This window comes from Chiloscyllium punctatum, chromosome 31 (genome assembly GCF_047496795.1).
Source record: "Chiloscyllium punctatum isolate Juve2018m chromosome 31, sChiPun1.3, whole genome shotgun sequence".
In the NCBI taxonomy this organism is placed as follows: Eukaryota; Metazoa; Chordata; class Chondrichthyes; order Orectolobiformes; family Hemiscylliidae; genus Chiloscyllium; species Chiloscyllium punctatum.
In genome coordinates, this window is record NC_092769.1 from 52,233,603 (window position 1) to 52,256,198 (window position 22,596).

A 22,596-nucleotide genomic window follows, 5' to 3' on the forward strand; every position below is an offset into this window, starting at 1 on the left:
GGATTCCCTCCCTAATGACATTGGAGGTCAACAGCAGCAGGTGGACTGCAGCGTTCAACAAGGCAGCTCACCACCACCTTCTCAAGGGCAACTAGGGACAAGCAATAAATGCTGGCCCAGCCAGTGACTCCCAGATTCACGAAATAAATAAATATAAATTAACAGAGGACGGTTGCTGAGGTGTCGCAGGGATCAATGCTTGGGGCCTAGCTGTTCACAATGCAAATTAAACATTTGGTTGCTGGAATCAGATACAATATATCCCAGCCTGCTGACAGCACTAACGGATGTGGGATTGTGAGTGGATGAGGAGGATGTAAAAAGCACCAACAAGATTTAGACAAGCGAACTGAATGGGTAAATACGTGACAGAGGGAGAACAATGTGGATAGAGGTGACGGTGTGCCCTTTGATGGAAACGATAAATTGGCAGCCTACCATTTGAAAGGGATTGGTTGAAACATGTTAATCTGCAAAGGGACTTATGCTCCTTTTTGTTGTTTCCTTCTGCATAACCCTCTGAGGCCCAAGCAGCGCAGTGAGTTCTGTAACCAGAAGTCAATACTGGGCATGGCATTGGCACGCTGACCAGTGTACACAGACCAACAAAGTGGGGAGCTGCAACACAAAGTAATATTGCAGAAACAGAAAGCAGTGAGGAAGATAAATGGCCCAGTGACGAGTGTGGATGAACATGTCAGAGTCAGAATGGTGTGTTGAAGATAAATGGTGTGTTGCCATTCATTTCAAGGGGATGTGAGTTCAGGAGAAAAGGTGTCTTACTGCAGCTGTACAGGGCCTTGGTGAGGCATCATCTTGAACATTGTGCAGTATTGTGTGCAGTGTTGGTCTCTTTACCTAATAAAGGACAAACCTGACATTGAGGGAGAGCAGTGAAGGATGACCAGACTGATCTCTGGGATGACGAGCTTGTTGTGGGAGCAGAGTTTGGAGAGACTGTGCCAGTATTCCATGGGGTTTAGGAAAATGAGTGGAGATCTCAGTGAAATATACAAAACTCTGACAGGGTCAGACAGATTGGAAGCAGGGATGGTAATTCCCCTGGCTGGGACTTGTAAAGCAAGGGGCTACATTATTAGGTAGAGGCAGTCACTCTGCATTGAGATGAGAATAAATGTCTTCTCTCACTGACTGGGGAACCTGGGGCATTCGCTCGGACCTCGAAACCGAGACACTGCTTATAAATAAGGATTTAGAGACAGTAAAGGGATGGTGGGAGAGCAGGAGTACGGTGGGGAAATGAAGGGCCAACCAACATTATATTGAATTGCTTAGCAAATTCGATGGACCAAACGTACTACTGCACCGCCTATTTTATAGCTTCCCAAGGTTACTCACATTAACGGATATGTATATCATGTGGGGTAAGTGCATTGAGGAGAGTTTTTCCATGAACTAGAATGGGGAGGCTCAATATGTTTTCTATTCCCGATGTTTCTGTGCAGTCTCTGGGAAAGCTCTGTAAATGTTATCACAAGCTCTCAGATGTTAGGAAGGAGGTTTCTGCAGGATCGACAGGCCTGTGTTCCCATTCCTTTTTCCGACATTGATGCTGAGGCCGGGTGTTCTGTCCGGTTTCATCCTTTCAGATCTCGGAGTAGTTAGATACAAATGACTGCCCTTGATTGGCAGAGATCATTGAAATGTTTATCACATATCAGGGTATTTGGAGTCACTTTTAGCCCAGCCCAGGAAATCATGGGAGATTCACTTCCTAAAACTACATTGGAGAAGGAAATTCTGTTTACAATCCATATTGGCTTCAAGGTCACTGTTACTGGCCTCAGATTATAGATCTCGATATTTTATTAATTGTCTTTAATTTCCACCCGCTGCCAGATCATTAGCCTGGTCTGGATTAGCAATCCAGTAACATTTCCACAACAGCACCATCTCCACATGGGGACCTGTGAAAAACCACACTGAGCAGGTTATTTCTGTGCTGCTTGACAGCTCTGTCCCACCAATTTGACTGTCGTGATGGGACTGAGGAGGTGGTAATTGGTCAGATTGTAATTATTCCCGTCATAGGGGACGGGACTTAGCTGAGTAATTTTCCTCATTGCCAGGGAGATGTCAGAGCTGGAGCTGGAATGAAACAGCTTCCCCAGGGACACGGCTTGTTGTGCAGCACAAGTCTTCAGTCCGATTGCAGGAATGGGGTCAGGACCCATTGTCTGTGTCGTATCTACTGTGTTCAACTGTGTCTTCATGTCACGTACAGCGAATCAAATTGGTTGAAGACTGGCATCTGTGATTTTGTGGGCATCATGATGAGGGTGATGTGTATCATTGACTCAACACTTCTGGCAAAGGATGGTGCAGATAAAACATCCTTCTCTTTTACACTGATGTGCAGGTCTGTTCCATTATTTAGGATGGGAATGTTTGTGGAGCCCTCTCCTCCTGTCATTTGTTTAATCATCCGTCATCATTTATGACTGAATGTGACAGGACTGCAGGGCTTCGTTCAGATCTGTTGGTCAAGTCTGGTAGCTTTAATGAGTTAGCATCAGGTGATTCTGGTCCATGTGATTCTGACTCTGACATGTTCACCCACACTCGTCACTGAGCCATAGATGGTGTTGATGGTAATGACAGACTGAGGTGGTACCCTGGCAGAATGTTACACGTTGTGGTTGAATGCTGTTCTGCTTCTCCTGCTGCTGTGGTCTACAGCACGACATGAATACGCAGTTTCGAGCTGCAAAATCTTCAATGCAATTCTGCTGTCTCTTCCCCAATTCTCACTGTGACCCATTCACCCATCAGCCCTGCACTCAGTGACCTAACCTGGTTTCTGATGTGGAAATACTTCCAATATCACTCTCATTCTGCTGAGGGTCTGTCTCCCCGGGTCTTGCTTTCAATCTGATACATTCCGCAAAAGCATTTAACTGATCTTAATTCAAATATTTAATTCACCTGAATCTTTTTCCTTGAGAAATACCATCTTCTGTGTTTAAAGTGAATGTGTTTCCTCTGTTTCTCTCCCTGACCATGATTAAGAGCTTTGTAGTGTCAGTGATGCCAGCCTTATGTAGTTGCAGAGCCAATGAATTCTCTGGATTCCCAATCATCTTCACCACATTGTATATTTTCTCTTTTGGTTTGATGCCTTATCACTCATGGCTGCCTTGTTCTCCTATGAGTATGTTTCATCTTCTTGGGGTTGCATTTCTGGTATTATCTTCCGAATTTATCCCCAGAACCTCCTCCCATTGCTGCTCCATTGTCTTTCCTGCTCAGCTCCCCTTCCAATTAACTCTGGCCAGCTCCTCCCACATGTCTTTGTAGTTACATTGCTTAATTATAACCACATTACATCTTGAAGAGACCATTAGATATAAACTGAAAGAAGGAGTTTTGGGAGATGGGACACGAAGAATAATTGGTGGATTTCTTAACTAGATACAAAGGGAGAACGAGAGAGAGGATATCGATATGGAGATGTGGAAAATGAGAAAACTACATTATCGAAAGAAGTAGATGAACATCCCCCAGTGTTTTGGCATTGCCTGTGTGCTGTGGTCCTTTGTACAGTGCATGTACAAATGCTGAGTCTGATGCCAGAATATTTATCTCCAATAGTATGACAGACACGAGCTTTGGAAAGAACCCAGCAGGCCAACATATTGAAGTCCCGATAGAAAGGGGATTAACTAAAATAAGTTGGGACAACAGAATCAAGAATTTGGAGCACACATCCGGGTAAGAATGAGGGATTAGAGTTAGGAATCCCAGAAAAGGAGAGAACGTTGAGAGGATCAAATCATGTTTTCATGTTTTCTCAATTTTATACATCATATGCATCATTTTTTGTTAACTGTGTCTCTGTTGTTCATTTACAATGTGTTGTGCACATATGAAAAATATGACTTATCTGCACACACGCATTAATTAAACAGTGTATATAAAATCATTTTTCCACCATTGAAACTATACTGTTGTCGTGTTACGAGGATACATGAACACCAACCAGCCACCAAAAGACATGACGCACGATCACTATGGTCCATACATACAGACAAAGAAGGGCACCACTTTGACTGGGACAAAGCACACACACATACTAAGACACGCAAGGACCTTCTTAGAAGAATGGTGTTTTAACCAGAAGTCCATCAGTAAACGCATGAATTTAGATCCTGTCGACATTCTCTTGTTAAAATAACCAGAAATGACATCACCCACTTTAAGAAACCAAGACCTATAAATAGACAGGCTGGACATACCAGCAGAGCTTCAGCAGATACTCTCACTGATGATGTCACCTAGTCATGGTGATGAAACTTCTGAAAACATACCTTCAAGCTCAGCGAGCTAACTTGCACACATATAAATTGCCATTTGTTATTTATTAGTGGAATTTAGGAGTTCTCTGTCGCTCATGTTTTGACAGATTATGATGTGAGGTGAGCTTTTCTGGGTGTATGGTTTTAATTAACAGAGGGGTTCGACAATGATGTCAAAACATCAATGTGGCACTTGGACCGACTTGAACAGATTTGAGATACAACAGGTCCCAGCAAATTCCAACTCATTGCAATGAGTGACTTTGATCTTCAAATTAAACCAGTGGGAAAATTCGTTTAATTTTGTTACTTGTGGTTGGTTAAATGAAAAGTGAGGGAAATGTTTTTTAACATTACTAAAGAGGTTCCCAAATTTTCCATGGAAGTTTAGAAAGACAGAAGGAGGACATCTTTTTGAATTAGCAAAAATGTTGGAATTGGGTTTAACCAGGGAGAAAAGGGAAGCTGAAATTGTAATGGAGTTAGTTAAGCACTTTGATGTATCAGAGAAATAGACAACTGCAGTAGAGTTATAAAAACTTAAATTGCAAATGTGGCAACTGGAGTTAGAAGATAAATAAAGGGACGGAAACAGAGAGAGATGAAAGAGAAAGAGAGGAAAAAGAAAGAGAGAGGGGATTTGAAATTCCGAAGTTGTGAATTAGACAAGAAAGTTAAATTAACAGGATGGAGATGAAGGGAGAACATAAGGATGTATACAATTAGATTAGTAACTTGCCATATTTCGGTGAGAAAAATGTCAAAACCTTTTTTATTTCATTTGAAAAAATGGCTCGGCAGATGACGTGTCCAGTGAACTTGTGGGTAATGCTACTTCAGACTAAGCTGGTGGGCAAGGCTGGTGAGGTGTGTGCAGCGCTGTCAGATGAGGGGTCAAGAGATTTTCAAGATGTCAAATTGGCTATTTTTGATTGGTTATGAATTGGTACTGGAAGCATGTAGACAGAAGTTCAGAAAAATAGAGACGGAAACAGGTCAGACTTATATTGAGTTTGAATGAATTAACCACAGTCATTTTGACAGGTGGGTGCTGGCCTTAAAAATGGATAAGACCTGTGAGGCTTGAAGGGAGGTTAATTTGCTGGAGAAGTTAAAAGACTTACTTCCAGAGATAGTAAGAATTCATGTGAATGAATAGAAAGTTCAAGAAGTGAGAAGCGCGGCAGAAATGGCAGGTAAATATGCATTGTGACATGTGATGAAATTTAGCTTCTGGCAGGAATTTCATCCTGTGAGGGATAGAAATTGGGAGAAGGGACGATCACACATTACAAAGCGAACAGTAGCTCACAATAGTTCACTACAGGTGAAGAAAGAAGCGCAAGGGGGTTGAAAGGTGGTGAAAGGCCTCAGGTGCTCTCACGAGAAGACAGTGGAACGCATAAAATTACAGTGCTGGTGGTTTAAGAAGGGCACAGGGAAAAAGTTGTTTTCACTGCAGTAAGCTGGGACACACCATGCTGGGCGTTAAAGGAAGACACTTTGGGGAAAGATGGGGTAGAAGAGGCTAAGCCCAGTGACATTAGTGAAACTGGTAAAGGAGACCCCAAGTGGAGCCGAGGAGAAGCAAGAGAGTGCACAGCCTAGGCAAGGGCTGGGTATGGAGGCAGTACCAGATCTCTGAAAGAATTCGTCTCTGTAGATAAAGTTTACTCAGAAAGAACAGGGGGAGAAGGACAAGAAGTTATAATTTTGTGAGATATGGGATCCGCTCAGTCTCTAATAGTTGAGAAGTGAGGCACCAGAAAAGCACAAAAGATCAGGCAGCATCCAAACAGAAAGACAATCGAATATCAGGCAGAAACCCATCGTCAGGAACATAGTGGGGGGACAAGGGGGCTGGAAAATAAATACGACGGTAGTAGCTGAGCTGGTGGAAGGATCACTGGGAAGGCAATAAGAAGATGTAGGTGGGAGTGATAGTGATATGTCGGAGGGTAGGGTGGAGTCGGTAGGTGGGAAGGAAGATGGCCAGTTAGGGCAGTGCTCGATTGAACGGTTGGAGCTGGGAGAGGTTGGTGGAGGGGAGATTTGGAATTTGGTGAAGATAACGTTGATGCTATACAGTTTGAGGGTTCCAGCTGTCCTAACACCGATAGGAGTCCTATCACCCTCCTGTCCGACCTATCACCATCACACCCCACTTACATCTACCTATCGCCTTCCAAGCTCCTTTCCCCAGCTCCATCCCCACCCTCCCATTTATTTTTCAACCTCCTTCCCACTCCCTTACCTCCCACTTTCCTGATGAAGCATTTATGCCTGAAACGTCAACACTCCTGCCCCTCGGATGCTGCCGACTTGCTGTGCTTTTCCAGCCCCACATTTTTCAACTCTCATCTCCAGCATCTGCAGCCCTCACATTCTCTCACCCTCTAATAGTAAGAGATGAAAGTTTTTTTCACTCTTTCTGGCATGTTAATCAAGAGCATGTTACTTTGTGGAATGGGGACAGAAATTAAGCATTCCCTTGTGCAACATCAGGATGGAATGCCAAATCAAGATTAGGGAAGTAACAGTGACAGTGAGTAACAGAGTGTCAGTTCCAGGAATACAGTTTGTTCTTGGGAACGATTTAGCAGGAGGCGAGGTTGGATAGGCACCCCTTGTGGTGGAGAAGCCAAAGGAAGACTAGGGAATTGGTGAGTCAAAACAAAATTACCCAGGAATTTTTCCAGACTGTGTAGTAACAAGATCCCACTGTCATAAGTTACAGCAGGAAGGAAAAACGAACGGAAAAGACAAATGGGTGGATGCTCGGTGAACTGACACCCTGTTTGATGTAACGGTGCAGGAAAAACCTGAACAGGCAGAGGGGTTTAGTCCAGAAAGTCTAATGGACTTACAACAGATATATACACACACACTCACACACACATACACATGCACACACACAGAAAAGGAATCAAAATATATTGTTGAACGTTATTAACTTAAAGATAGAATCATAAAATTAAAATGGAGACCCCGATAGGTTACTGCAGAATGGAAATGGGCCGAAGTGCACCAGATTGCGTTAGCAGTAACGTACAGTGTTCCGGGTAGCTCATAAACTAACTGCAGACGGTCACTTAGGTGTATAGAAGACTCAGGCTAAGTTACAGAAACATTTCTAGTGGCCTGGAATGCACAAGGACGCTGTTAATTTTTGTTGTACGTGACATACATACCAAATGGTGGGTCAATAACAGACAATAATAAAACTAGCACCTTTCTTGCCAATTCCTGCATTCGAAGAACCTTGCACGTAGGTTATGATTAATTGTGTAGCTCCCTTTTCTAAAGTAAAAGTGGAAACCGATATTTGCTGTCCATAATGGATGTGTCTACTAGATGTCCAGAGGCAATTCAATTATTGGAGTATCAAGGCAAAAAGGGAGGTGGAGGAGTTGGTAGCTTTCTTTACTCACTGTGGACTGCCCAGAGAGATTCAGTCAGACCAAGGGTCTCATTGTACCGTTCAGCTGTTTAAGGAAGTCATGGATGGCTTAGGCATACAGCACTTCAAATCAAGTGTGTCCCATCCTGAATCCCAGGGAGCCTTGGAAAGTTAACATCAGATGCTGAAGACTATGTTAACAGCGTACTGTCAGGGTTGGCCAAATGATTGGGATAAAGGTGCCCCGTTAAATTGTTTGCCATTAGCGATGCCCCAAATAAATCTACTCACTTTACTTCCTTTGAGATAATATTCGTACATGAAGTGAGAGGACCTTTGAAATTAATTAAATATAAATTGACAGGACCGAAGTCGGAAATCTCACACCTGGGTTATGTGTACGAGGTAAAGGAGAGAGTAGATGGAGTCGGTGAGTTTGCTAAACAGTATCTGAAGAGCACAGCATAGAGTGAAGCAGGTGGCAGATAAAAACACTGAAACGTTGAAGATTTCCTGTGCGATGACGTATTAGTATTGCCACCAGTGGTAAGAAATCTCTTCAAAACCAGGTTTAGTGGCCCCTTCCAAATTAAAAAAACTGTGGAGTCAGTTAAACTATCCAGTAAAGATACCAGAGATGACAAAAAACATTATCGAGTATTTCATATGGATGAATAATGCACCAGCCACATTTAAGACTCAGAAACAGAGTTGTGGCCAGATGAACAAATTGTGCAGCTTATCTGTATGATGTAGTGATCTTTAGCAAGTGATTGAAAGCTCACATGTTACAGTTGGCAGAGCATGTTGAACGATTACAAGAAGCAAACTTGGTAATAAACTTAAAGAAAACAGAATTCGCGAAGGCAAAGGTGACGTTCATGGGACATTATATTGGACATGGAAGGTTGACCCCATGGAACACAAAGATGAAGGGCTTTGAGGAATTTCCACGACCATCCTTGAAGAAAGAGGTGCTTCGACTTTTGGAACTGATTGGATTCTATCGGAAGTTTGTTCCAAACTTCAGAAGCGTGTTGGCACCACTGATGGATTTATTAAAGGAGAACGGAGAATTGTGGTGGACAGAACAATGCCAGGAGGCATTTGAGAATTTTAAATCAGGATTAATCACCACATCAGTTTTAGCTACACCAAATATTTTGAAACCCATTGAAAATTGTGTTTGATGCTCGGGATATCGGGGTCGGAGATGTATTGATACAGAAAGAAGATGATGGAATTGAATGGTTAATTGGCTACATGTTGAAAAACTCAATATCCACCAGAAAAAAAATACAAAATCTCCATTATTGAACAAGAATGATTAAGTTTCACACTGGCCTGACAATATTTTAATGTGTATATGACAAACAAATTGTCGGAGATGGTTGTGGACAACGACAAATCTCTCGTATTTTTTGGAATATTTAAAGACCAGAATATGAGACTATTTAATTGGAGTCTTACCTTACCGACTTTAAACTCACAAAATGTACAGGTTGTGGCTCCAACAATGTGATAGCAGATGGGTTTTCGCGGATTGAAAGGAAGGCAGTGTAGATAAGATTTAACTTATTCCAGTGTTGTATTGGTGTACAGAATTAATATGAATGATATAACTGAGATTACTTCTTTTGTATTTCATAAAATTGGGATTAAGATTTAGAGGAAAAGGAATGATGCCATCTTTTCATTCTGCTGGTTCATCTTATTTTCTGAAGCAGTAAGATGTTATGAAGCCAAAAACATGTATGGGCACTTTAAGACACATCGGGTTTTGTTGAATAGAAATTAAAGCCACAGATGCCAGCTAAAGGTTACACTGTTCCACATGTCACCATTAGCTGAGAAATGGATACCTGAGTTTTGGTTGCTGTTTTGACAGCCATTCAAATCCAACCAAAAAGTTTAAATAACGCTCAGGATACCAAAACCAACAGAATTTGAATATTATTGTTTGGAGACCTGGACAGCAATCAAATTATGAGAATTATTATATCATGGGGAATATATAAACCCCGCATTTTGAAAATAGAGGGAGAGCCACTGCCATCCATCAGCAGAGTAACGGCTGTAGAGCAGGAGTGCTAACTGACCATCTCAAACACTCTCTATCAAAGATACATGTTCATGTAAACCTACTTGCAATTTAAAAAAATGACCCAGGGAGATCAGCAGCTGAAAGAGTGAACACAGCGGGGAAGATAGAGACTGTGTGGTCTTGAGATTTTAATGTTTCATATGTGGGTTGTTGGAACAGCATATTTTTACAGAGTTGGAGTCAGATAGTAAGTAGGTAAGAAAAGAGGGGCTTGTATTTGTGAATAGTTGTTGTTTAGTGTTCACTATTTAAGTTAAGAAACTAACTTGATAATTTTTGTTTAAATAGTGGAATGTAGGAGATCTCTGTCGCTCATATTTTAACAGATTACAAGGTGAGGCGAGCTTCTCTGGGTGTTTGGTTTTAATTAACAGAGGGGTTCGAGTCCACCTTGGAAATGTCCATCCACGCTCACCCCATTTCCCTGCAGTTGGCCCATATCCTTCCAGACCTTTCCTATCCACATATTTATCCAAATGTTTTTGAAATGTTGTTAATGTACCCCCCCCCCCAACCACATCTGCTGGCAGTTCATCCATGTATCATCCTCTGTGTAAAGAAGTGACCCCTCAGGTTCCCTTTTATTCCTTCCCCTTTAACCTTAAACTGATCCCCTCTAATCCTCGATTCTGTACACCTTGGAAAAAGACTGAAAGCATTAAGCCTATCCATACCCCTCGTGATTTTATACAACTCTATAAGGACTCCCTCAGTCTCTTACACGCGAAAGAAAACGTCCTAGCTTGTCCAACCTCTCCCTATAACTCAGACCATTGGGTCCTGGCAACGTCTTTGCAAATTTCTTCTGCACCCTTTCTAATTTAATAACATCCTCCCCATTACAAGGTGACAAAACGGAACACAATACTCCAACTGCGGCCTTAGCAAAGTCCTGTGTAACTGCAACATAAGGTCCCAACTTCTATACTCAATATCCTGTCTGATGAAGCCCAATGTGACAAAAGACTTCTTCACTTCCCTGTCTTCCGGTGACTCCACTCTCAGAGAACTGTGCACCTGAACACCAAGGTCCCTCTGCCCACTGCACCCCTCAAGACCCTCCCATTCACCAGGAAACTCCTACATTGATATGAGTTTCCAAAATGCAAGACCTCACGCTTCTATATTAAATTTCATTTGCCATTTCTCGGCCCATCTCCCACCTGATTAAGGTCCTGCTGCAATTTCTGATGAACTTCCTCACTGATCATGCTCCCAATTACTTTAGTGTCATCTGCAAACTTACTAATCATAACTTGTACATTCTCAACCAAATCATAGATAACAGACAGCAATGGACCCAGCCTCCAGTCTGACAAACATCCTTCCACACAACCCTCTGCTTCCTACCATCAAGCCAACTGTGTATCCAATTGGCCAGCTCCCCCCGCATTCTACGAGATGTAACCTTCCTGAGCAGCCTGCCATGTGGAACCTTATCAAAGGCCTTGCTGAACGCCATAGAGACTACGTCTATCACTCTGCCCTCATCAAACGTCCTGGTAACTTCATCAAAGGACTCGAAGAAATTTGGGAAGCATGATCTCCCACTCACAAGTCTGTGCTGACTGCTCCGAATCAAACCCGGTGAAAGTAATGGGTGCAGTCAATAGTATGCTGTCCTTCATAGTAAGATGATTCAAGTACATAAGTAAAGCCATCTTCCGGCTGTTGTAGAGCCTTGCTGAGAGAGCATTTGGGGCACTCTGTACAGATTTGATGTCCTTTGTATCAAATGATTCCCTTACCACAGACACTGGTGATGGTAACATGAGAATAGAGTGTGTAAGCTGAGTGTTTAGTGTGTAGAGCTGTGAGAGACGAAGAAATGGTGATGCTGAAACACGAGGAGTGGCAGCGACCTCTTATTTCCAAAACAGACAGTGACAGGGAGAGAAATTCTATACTTTACCCAGGAATGATTGGTTTGATTGATTGCCACGTGTATCTCAGTACAGCGAAACACTTTGTTTATGAGCAGTGGAGACAGATCATAGTAAGCATGGCCAGACAGATCATATGGGTGAAAATAGACTTGGACAGAGTAAGACATACAGGATACACTGAACAGGACATGCAGTATACATGATCAACATGAACAAGACTAGCATTATTTGAACTGAGAGAGTCCATTCATCAGTCTAACGGGACTATCCTAATAGTTTATATGCCTAAATTAACGCTCCCCACGTTATTGTGCAGTCGGTGAGTGAACCCTGTACTGAACGTCAGGTTGCTCACAATCCCCAACAGCAGCCACAATACCTTCCATCTGAAACAGGTACCAATTCCCACCAGCTTCCGCCTTACATAGAGAACACCAGGCTGTCTTCTTGGAGATGGAAGATGCCTTCTTGAGACTTCACACAAGGCATATGGCTTCCTTGCTCACCACTAGAAAACCACGTTAAACTCCCACATGTGTATCATAAACAACAGAGCCAAGAGGAACAACGTGGAACAGTCTGTCTGTGCAGCCTCTGCCCCACTTGTTCATCATGTTAGAGCATCAATTAGGAGACAGTGAGGACTGCCAATGCTGGAGATCAGATTAGAGCATCAATTGCTGGAAAAGCACAGTGGGTCAGGCAGCATCCGAGGACCAGGAGAATCGACGTTTTGGGCATAAGACATTCATCACGAATCAGCAACAATTACCTCATTCTGCGCCCGTATAAGTGCATTGAGGTGGGAATGGCCTCCTGCTGTTCCTGTGTAAGTGACTCAAGGGAGTGATTGGCTTCAACCTCGTCCGATTGGAAAGGGCCAAGGGCCTGACTGGGTTACCCTGGTTCCTATTTGACAGCTCATTGTACTGACTAGTGTGACAATGCTGCAGCTTTAAGAGGTTATTTTGTCCTGGAATATTTTAAGAGAGATTGAACGATTGTTACCAAGCTGGCTAGTTAAGACCACTTGAGTAACAGCTAGCGAGGCCTTGTGTTTATTTTAATGCAGCCTGAATGGGAGTGGCCAGCTCTCACAGATTAGGATCTCTGGGTTTTGGTTTCTCAATGACATCAGAAACTATTGGGGTCTCCACAGAGTTGGAAGCTTCAGTGAATGTTTCCTGGTTGCAACCCTCTCTGAAATTTCTCTTGGTGCTGTTTTTAATTCCTGGATTGGAGAAATGTTTGTGACAATCTGTGCCTGAATATTTCTTTTTGCCAAGGGCTGTGTTTATGGGATTTCCCTATATTGGAACAGTTCATTAGTAATAGTTCCTAGATCTATTGTTCTGTCAACTTGTCCAATAGAATTGCGTTATTATAAATTCCTCTTTCTTTTAGTTTCATTTTCTCTTTCGTGTTTAAGTAGATAGTGTTTTTCTTCACACCGAGTAGTTTGACCAGTCACATTGCATCTGGAACAGACACTTTACATTTCCTTTAAAATACGAAAACATTAGAATCTACGCTACGGCCTTCAAATATTTTTGAGGGGCTCTGGTGTGGCCCATCACACTAGACTCCTTCCCTTCCTGAGTAATAGGCTGGCGGCACTGAGTGGGCTGTCCCTGTTCTTTTGCAATACTGTCAATGGGCTGAATGGCTTCCTCATATTCCTGTGAATCCAGCGCGAGGTGCTGAATGAATTCTTATTTTACTGTGGCAATGTGCAGTGTCAGGAAGTGCTGTTACATGAATGTTACGGACACTTTAACAGCACGAGCCTCAATGGAGTCTGGATCCTGCTACACATGGACAAAGACCAGTTCAGGAGCTGACGGGGGACAAAATGTTCTGAACATTGTAGAATCTTCAGCGACCATCCCCACTTCTGATTTATGGTGTGGAGGGTGGGGGCGGGAGACATTGATGAAGCAGCTGAAGCTGTTTGTGAAGAGGAAGCTACCCTGAGGATCTCCCACAGAGGTGACCCAGGACAGAGATGATGAACATCTTCCTTTGTGCCATGTTTGACCCCAAACACTGGAGAGTTTACTCTGATTGCCATTAAGTTCAGTTTTGTAAAGCTCCTTAATGTCAACAGAAGTTAACCACTGCCTTGATATTGCGGCCAGTCATTTGTACCTGAACACTTGAGTCAACCTCTTTTGTTCATATCAATAAATCATGATATAGCGCAGCAAGTGTTTTCTTCAAACAGGTGGTATTTAATGTCAGGATTTCTGTTCTCAAGAGTGTTCGGGAAGCTAGATGACTGAAAGTATTTGAAGAGGAGGTAGATGGATATTGACCTGACAGAGAGTTGAGGGCTATGAAGAGTTGGGTATGAAAGAGGATTTAAGACCAAGAGCACATCAGTCACGATCTTAGTGAAGGGCAAGGCAGGTTTGGGGAGTGAACGACCTGCCCCTGTTTCTGATGTTCTCACATTCTGTTATTGGAGTGTTAGTGGGTGTTATTTTCATGAATGTGCAATTACTAAATGTTGCAGTCAGGAAGAACAGATGATTTTGTGATCCATCTCTGGTTGAGGTATGGGGGCTGTATTCACAGTGAATCTGGGTCTACAACATGACCAACAAATGAAGCACAAGTTGCAGAGAGGGGAAGCTCTGTGAAGAGAGATGAGGGGCCTTGATCATACCTGTGCCTGGGCTTTCCAATTACATTTCCCAAATCACCTCAAAGCGTGTGTAACAGTCTTGAGAGGCTGAATGGTCTCCCGTGTTTCTGTGCAACAGGTTATAGTAGTTAATGGCCTCCACCTGCTCCTGTCTAGCAGGATTGATGGGCTGAATGGAACACAGAAACATGGGACTGAGGAGCAGGAGTGGGTCATTAGATACTTTGACCCTTCTCCACCAGGCACAAAGATTGTGGATGATCAGGTTGGGGTCTCAGCCCCACTTTCCTGTCTGTATCCCAATATCCATGACTCACTTCTCTGTCAAATATTTAACTAATGCAGCTTTCAATCAATGTGAACATAGAGGCACGATAAACTTCCAGTGAAGAGAATTCCCACTTGAAAGGTCCTTTCAGAAATTTTCGTCAACCCTCTTATAGAATCAGAGAGTCATGCAGAACAGAAACAGACCCGTTAGTCCAATCTGTTCACTCCGATCAGATATAAAATCAGATCCAGTCCCATTTGCCAGCATTTGGCCAATATCCCTCCTCTTTCAGATACTTTTAAAATGTGCAATTGTAACCGCCTTCAGCACTTCCTCTGACAGCACTTTCTGTACACACACCACTCTCTGTGTGTAACATTTACCCTAAAGTCCCTTCTAAATCATTCGCTCTCTCGCCTTCAACCTATGCCCTTTTGTTCTGGACTCCCCTACCCTGGGGAGCAGAACGTGGCTGTTCAGAATATTCATGCCCCTGATGGTTTTATAAACCTCTATAATGTCACCCTTCAGCCTCTGACACTCCAGGAGAAAGCACCTCAACCTAATCAACCTCTCCTTCAAGCTCAAACTTCCAGTCCTGGAACATCTGTGTGTCAGTCATTTCTGCAGACAACCAAGTTGTACGCAGTATTCTTAAAGAGGTCTCACCAACATCCTGTACAGATGCAACATACCACCACAACCCCTGTACTCAATGCTCTGACTGATTAAGGCAAATGTGCCAAATGTGTTCTGCACCACTCTGTCGAACTGCGACTCCACTTTCAAGGAACTATGCACCTGCAGCCCTCTGTCCCTTTGTTTCACAACACGCCCCAGGACCTTACCAACAATTGTATAATTCCTGCCCTGGTTTGCGTTGACAAAATGCAAAACCTCGTATTTATCTAAATTAAACTTCATCTGTCCATCCTTGCCCCTTTGTTCCATCTAATTGTGGTCTTGTTGTACTCTGAGATAATCTACTACACCACCTTTCTGATGTCATCTGTAACCTTTCGAACTATGGCCCCAATATTCACATCTAAATCCATTACATAAATGATGAAATGCAGTGAACTCAGTACTGATTCTAACAGCACACTGCTGCTCACAAGCCTCCAGTCTGAAAAATATCCCCCTTCGTTCAAGCCAATTGTGACTAGCTTCTTCTGTACCCATGTGACTGAAACTTACTAATCTGTCTACCAAGCAGAATGAAATACTAGCTATGAAGAGGGGCTGAGTAGGTTAGGTTTATTTTCACTAGAAAACAGGAGAAGGGTATAGACAGGGTGGATAGAGAGGGGCTTTTTCCCAGGTTGAAGGATTCAGTAACGAGAGGTCGAGCTTTCAAAGTGAGAGGTGGAATGTTTAAGGGGGATACACGCGGTAAGTACTTCATACAGAGGGTGGTGGGCATTTGGAATGCGTTGCTAGCAGAGGTGGTAGAGGCAGGCACGGTAGATTCATTCAAGATGCGTCTGGACAGATGCATGAGTAGGTGGGGAGCAGAAAGAAACAGATGCTTAGGAATTGACCGACAAATTTAGACAGTACATTTGGATTGGCTCAGGCTTGGAGGGCTAAGGGCCTGTTCCTGGGCTGTAAATTTTCTTTGGTATTTGTTCTTTAAATGAACACCTTGCTGAATCTCATATATTCAACGTCTACCATACTGTCTTCATCAATCTTCTTTGTCACCTCTTCAAAAAACTCAACCAAATTAATGAAACATGATTTCCCATGCAGAAAGCCATGTTGTCTACTCTGAACAGCCGTTTCCTTCCCAAATGTATGTAAATGCTATCCGTCAGAATCCCCTCCAACAACTTACCCACCACTGACATCAGGCTCACAGGTCTATAGTTCCCTGACTTTTTGGGTCACTGTTTCCTTTTCTAGTTCCACTCCTCCACTGCTCACAACAAATGTTAAATGTAACCAGGTTGGTGATATGGCCCATGATATCGGTCTCAGACTGGGTCAGGGTCAGTTTTAGGAATAAGTCAGGCTAGTTTCTTTAATCTGCTAAAATAGCACGTTTATGATCCAGAGCAATGTTACTCAAACTATGATGGAAAGATGAATGGCAAACTGTTTGGGTATTGCAAATATATAATCAATGGCTTGGAAAGGATGGATGCTAAGAAATTGTTTCCGTTAGGCAAGGAGACTAGGACCCGTGGATACAGCCTTAGAATCAGAGGGAGTCAATTCAGAACAGAAATGCGGAAACATTTCTTCCGCCAGAGAGTGGTGGGGCCTGTGGAATTCGTTGCCGCAGTGTGCAGTGGAGGCAGCGATGCTAAATGTCTTCAAGGCAGAGATTGATAAATTCTTGATGTCACAAGGTATTAAGGGCTACGGGGAGAATGCGGGTAAGTGGAGTTGAAATGCCCATCAGCCTTGATTGAATGGCGGAGTGGACTCGATGGGTCCGATGGCCTTACTTCCACTCTTATGTCTTATGGTCTAATATTTCCCTTTCTAAACACACATACACAGACGCACACATACACAGACACAGACACACACACACACACACACACACACACATACACAGACACACACACACACACACACACACACACACACACACAGACACACACACACACACACACACACACACAAACACACACACACACACACACACACATGCATACACACTCACACAGATTAACAAAATTTCTGCAATTTTAACTTGAAACAACTTTGTCCAGATATTATTGTAACTCCTGATAAAAGTAAAAATTGAAATTGTCCAAAACGTTATTCTGCTTCTGAAGATATTGTACTCACACAGCTGTGAGCAATGGGATTTCTTCCTGGGAGAGTTGGATTTGGCTGAATTCCCTTTGCTTTAGGCACTGAGGAGATTCCAGTGAATTCTGCTTAGGGAGCACCCAAAGGGTAGCACTGCTGCCTCAGAGCACGAGGAGCTTGGGTTCGATTCCAGCCTTGGGTGACTGTCTCTGTGGAGTTTTCACATTCCCCCCTTATCTGTGTGAGATTCTAATGGGTGATCCAGTTTCCTACCACAAACTGTGTAGGTTCGGTGTATTGGTCACGCTAAATTATCTGTAGTGTTCAGGGATTTTTAGGTTAGCTTCATTAGTCAGGGGTAAATATAGGGCTATAGGTTAGGAAGGTTGGTATGGACTTGTTGGGCCGAAGGGCCTGTTTCAACACTGCAGGGATTCGATAAAAATAAGAATGGTAACGATGACTGTAGATTTTTTTTAAGCTCGCACACGTTGCTGTGATGAGGAACCACACAGGAGAGAGTGCAAGTGGCCATTCTTTCTCGGGCAGATTACAGTTACTCCCTCTCTGAGTTGAATCACACAGTAATGTCATCCTCTCCCAAACTGGACCATGTGAGGTCTCCTTGTACATGGTCCAAACTATGTCTCCATCACATTCCCTGTTCCATGTAGGTGCATCATTGCTACTGTCGTACACAGAACCATAGCAGAAAATGGTCTCGGCCGATTTGAAATATGTTTACATGGCCCTGCGTCATTAAAAAATAAAATATTTAATGTAATCAGAATACCTGTGTTAAAATGCATGCATTTTGTAACAAATACAGAAATTGCTGGAAAAGCTCAGCAGGTCTGTCAGCATCCAGATGCCTTTTACATGCTGTAGTTGTACCAGCCTCCATCACTTCCTCTGGCAGCTCATTCCATACGCACACCACCCTCTGTGTGAAAAGGTGCACTTTAGGCCTCATCAAAACTTTTCCCCTCTCACTTTCCACCAATGCCCTCTAGTTTTGGACGCCCCTAAACTGGTGAAAAACCCTGACTACTCACAGTATCCATGACCATTCTGATTTTATAAACATTTACTGCTGCGAAATGTGACTTCAATCAACACGAATGGCTGTACTTTCAGTCATCCTGGGCCGAATATCTGAAATTCAATACTGACACCTCTTCCTTCTCCATCAAGTCACAATTCTAAATCCATTTTAATCAGTTTGTTCAGATGTATCCTGAGACACTTCTGTGGGCTTTACACCTAAACCTTTGTGCCCGGAGGTAGAGACACTAGCATCACTCAGCAATACCCATAAAGCTGTAACATTATTCTCCTGTGTGTTTGTTCATCAGCCTGTTCTGACATACTGGAACATACCTCTTCAACAGGCAGGACTTGAATCCTACTATTCCTGAGCTAGGAGCACTACCACACAAGGTCAGGAATTGGAATCAAATCCAGAGTTCTGGTTCAGAGTCAGGGACACTACCCACTACACTACCATACCTAGATTTTGGGTCATATTTTAGTGCCCACTTTCAGCTCGGTATGGATTTATTATAATCAGGTTCCCATTACTGAACTACACAAAACACTTTGTATTGTTAAACAAATACAAGATATTTGTCTCAAAAGTAGGATATTGAGTGTACTTGCTATGCTATCAAAATTTTCTATAAACATCTTTCATTGCTATTATCTGTAGTCTGCAATATTAAGGAAAGAAATCCTGCAAACACACTCTGCCCAATGAAGAGTCTCAAATAGATATTTATTACTGAACACCAGAGACGAAGGAAGAGCTTAATTTCTGACTCCAAAACACCGATCACTCTTACCCACCTCTAACATGCGACTGCCCTCTTCCTAAAACCATGAAGTGACACCAGGCCGCTGATTACTGTCCAGCCTCTCCTCCCCACTGACTGTGTCTGCAATCTGTCCCTCCTCCCCCTAACCACACAAGGCAAACCAAGCTCAGGGTCTTTGAGATAATCAAGGCCGGAGTGTGCAGGCCTCCTGGAGAGGGAGATGGACATTTTAAAATTGAAGGGTGAGGGGGAGGTGACAGTAATATCACACACTGAGCTGAGGGGTGGCAGATGGAGTTTAGTTTGGATTAATGTGTGGGATTGGATTTGGTAAATCAAACAAGAACAGGACCTATACAATTAAAAGAAGGGTCTTTGGCAGTGTTGTAGAACAGAGACCGAGGCCGTCAGGTATAATTCTTTAAAATTTGCATCTCATATCGATAGTGTGGTTAAGGAGTTGTTTAAAACACTTTTCTTCATTGGTCAGACCCTTTGAGTATCGGAATTGGGATGTCATGTTGTGATTGTACAGGACATTGGTGAGACCTCTTCTGGAATACTGTGTCCAGCCTGGTCACCCTGCCCGCTCATTCCATCGGCACACCACCCTCTGGGTGAAACAGCTGCCCGTTAGGTCACTTTTAAATGTTTCCCCTCTCACCTTAAGTCTATGTCCTCTAGTTTTGGACTCCCCGTGCCCTAAGAAAATACCTAGACACTTCACTTTAATATTATTGACCTTGATATTATTAAACTGGAGAGGGTTCAGAAGAGATTAACCTGGATGTTGCTGGGAAAGGAGGGAGTGAGCTACAAGGAGAGGCTGGATAGGCTGTGACTGTATTCACTGAAGCATATGAGATTCTGCGGTAACTTTACACAAGGGCTGATGTCTTTTCCCTAGAGTTGGGGATTCAAAATTGAGGGATATTTTAAGATGTGAGGAAAAAGATTTACAAAAGTCAGGAGAGGTAATTATGTAAGACAGAATCTGGCTTGGGTGTGGAATGAACTTCCAGAGGAAGTGGTGAAAGCAAGGACAGTTACAACATTTAAAGGACATTTAGATCAGTACATGGATAAGACATCAGTTTGGATGGTGCTGTGAGCAGCTGCTCTCTCCCTCTCCCTCTCTGAATGAGTCTCTGTTGGTTTTCACCCTCTGCCAATGCCTGTGCAGTGGCGTGGGGAGGCCAGCAGAGGGTGGCATTGCATCACTTTAAGCACCAGAGACTGCTAGACCTGTCCCACACAGAGACACACAGATACATACACAACAATTGTTCGGACACAACATTGAGCTCAGCTGGTCATTTAAACTAAACATAAAGAAATGCTCAATTTGTCTTGAAAACTGTTAAAATATGAGTGACAGAGAACTCCCAAATTCCACTGTTTAAACAAAAATATCAATTTAATTTTTAACTCTGAAAGTGAACATTTTACATCAACTGTTCACAACTCTGAGACCCCATTTCTCTTAACTGCTTATTACCCAACTCCAACTCTACAGTAATTACATAAACGTATTTTCAAAACCATGCAGCAGCTGTTGTTTCATCTGACCTTACACCAAAATCCCTTTTTCCCATCTTTCCTGGGAAGACTGGCTCATGTGGCACAGTGGCACAGTGGTTAGCACTGCTGCCTCATCAGCGCCGGAGACCCGGGTTCAATTCCCGCCTCAGGCGACTGACTGTGTGGAGTTTGCACGTTCTCCCCGTGTCTGCGTGGGTTTCCTCCGGGTGCTCCGGTTTCCTCCCACAGTCCAAAGATGTGCAGGTCAGGTGAATTGGCCATGCTAAATTGCCCGTAGTGTTAGGTAAGGGGTCGATGTAGATGTAGGGTTATGGGTGGGTACGCTTCGGCGGGGCGGTGTGGACTTGTTGGGCCGAAGGGCCTGTTTCCACACTGTAAGTAATCTAATCTAATGTGACAGGATGCTATCGAAGTGTCTCCATTTCAGCATTCTGCAACCTGGGAACACATCCTTCCATGACACTGTCTCTCAATATCCCCTGCTCTGTCTATTTCCTAAACCCCTCCCATGTGGTGATATTTAAACTGATTCCCCTGCCATCTCACCCTGGCAGTGATGTTCACACCCACAGCACCCCCTTGTCAGGGCACAATGGAGAGATGGAGCTGTAAATGGGAGGGAGCTGCACATCCCATCACTTCCAGCCCGGGCTGCAAGTTTCCCCACACTGGGCAGGGATCTCACACAGTGTAACTGAGGCATGCGCTGGGATGGTATACACAGTCCTACATGCTGGGAGGGTAACTGCTCCTGGTTTACAGATCAATGTACTTGGGATGGTGTACACAGTCCTACATGCTGGGAGAGTAACTGCTCCTGGTTTACAGATCAATGTATTGGGATGGTGTACACAGTCCTACATGCTGGGAGGGTAACTGCTCCTGGTTTACAGATCAATGTATTGGGGTGGTGTACACAGCTCTACACGCTGGGAGGGTAACTGTTCCTGGATTACAGATTAATGCAATGCGGTGGTGTGCATAATCCTACACCCTGGGAGGGTAGCTGCTCCTAGTTTACAGATGAATTCATGGGTGATCACTGTGCTGGTCAGACTATCTAGTTGAGGGTTATAGATAATACAATGATGTAGTCTGTCCAGCTCCCAATGCTGGATGGATATTTGTTTCAGGTTTAGACATTAGTGTCCTGTTCTGTTCTGCACAGCTCTCAGTGCTGGACAGATCTCTAGTCCGGGATTATAGATCAATGCACTGCTGTGGTCTGCACAGCTCCCTGTCCTGGACAGATATCTAGTCTGGGTTTATAGATCAATGCACTGCTGTGGTCTGCACAGCTCCCTGTCCTGGACAGATATCTAGTCTGGGTTTATAGATCAATGCACTGCTGTGGTCTACACAGCTCCCCGTCCTGGACAGATATCTAGTCCGGGTTTATAGATCAATGCACTGCTGTGGTCTGCACAGCTCCCTGTCCTGGACAGATATCTAGTCCGTGTTTATAGATCAATGCACTGCTGTGGTCTGCACAGCTCCCCGTCCTGGACAGATATCTAGTCCGGGTTTATAGATCAATGCACTGCTGTGGTCTGCACAGCTCCCTGTCCTGGACAGATATCTAGTCCGTGTTTATAGATCAATGCACTGCTGTGGTCTGCACAGCTCCCCGTCCTGGACAGATATCTAGTCCGGGTTTATAGATTAATGCACTGCTGTGGTCTGCACAGCTCCCCGCCCTGGACAGATATCTCGTCTGGGTTTATAGATCAATGCACTGCTGTGGTCTGCACAGCTCCCCATGCTGGTCAGATAGCCGGTTGCTGAAGAAGGGCTGATGCCCGAAATGTCGATTCTCCTGTTCCTTGGATGCTGCCTGACCTGCTGCGGTT